The sequence below is a fragment of the Halichoerus grypus genome, chromosome 2 (assembly GCF_964656455.1).
Source record: "Halichoerus grypus chromosome 2, mHalGry1.hap1.1, whole genome shotgun sequence".
Lineage (NCBI taxonomy): Eukaryota > Metazoa > Chordata > Mammalia > Carnivora > Phocidae > Halichoerus > Halichoerus grypus.
This window is the reverse complement of record NC_135713.1, coordinates 95293717-95294498: the sequence shown is the minus strand read 5'-3', so window position 1 is coordinate 95294498 and position 782 is coordinate 95293717. Positions and strand designations below refer to the sequence as shown.

Here is a 782-nt window from a genome sequence, read left to right as displayed (position 1 = left end):
AAGATTGGCCTGGCCTTATTTTTTTTCCCCCTAAGAAATAAACACCAAATTTCTTGTTAGAGTGCAAACATTCAGGGAAGCTTCTGGTAACTCAAGCACGTACTGGTTCAAGGAACGCGCGGCCACTGTAAGGTTAGGAGTTCGGCATCTGTGTCGGAACGTGCTTCTGAAACGTGTTATTTCTAACACGAGGGCAGTACTGGTCTGTATTTCATAAGAAATCGTGCAAGTGAGTTAACAATTCAACATGTGCTCACTTGGGCAGCACATACACTAAAAATCTGAACCATACAGAGGAGTTTGGCAAGGCCCCTGCGCTAGGAAGACAGGCCAATTCGTGAAGCGTTCCATACAGAAAAATAAATAACAATAAAAATAAATAATTCAACACGTTACCCATTCCTATTACAATATTTGTTTTTCTTTCCCAAATCACTATGCTTTCTAAATTGGATCAATCACAGAGGTAGCTGAGAACTTGGGGAGTGCCGTGACTGGAACGGATTTCGGCCTTAGCCGGGCTAGAAAGAGCTCCAGGGCGGCGCGGCGTCGGGCACTGGCGATGGCTCTGCGTTCGGGAAAGCGGCGGCCGCGGCCCTCGCGCTCCCTGCCCCACGCGCAGCCGGCGAGCGCTGGCGCGGCTCCAAAGGCCCAAAGGCTCGGCGGGCATTCGGCGGCCCTTCCTTCACATGCTAATGAAAGCTCGCAAACGGAGGACAGCAGGAGCGAGCTGGTTTCTGCCGCCTGCCCGGCCCGGCGGGGAATCCTTGCCCCACGCTCCC

At 52.2% G+C, this 782-nt stretch overlaps 1 non-coding gene across 1 annotated transcript; it reads left to right on the top strand.

Moving 5' to 3' along the window:
- Positions 1–249: 249 nt before the first annotated feature.
- LOC118550598 (U6 spliceosomal RNA) lies at positions 250–357 on the top strand. The gene has a single exon (XR_004924655.1). It is a non-coding gene; the product is annotated as a U6 spliceosomal RNA (small nuclear RNA).
- Positions 358–782: the final 425 nt, after the last annotated feature.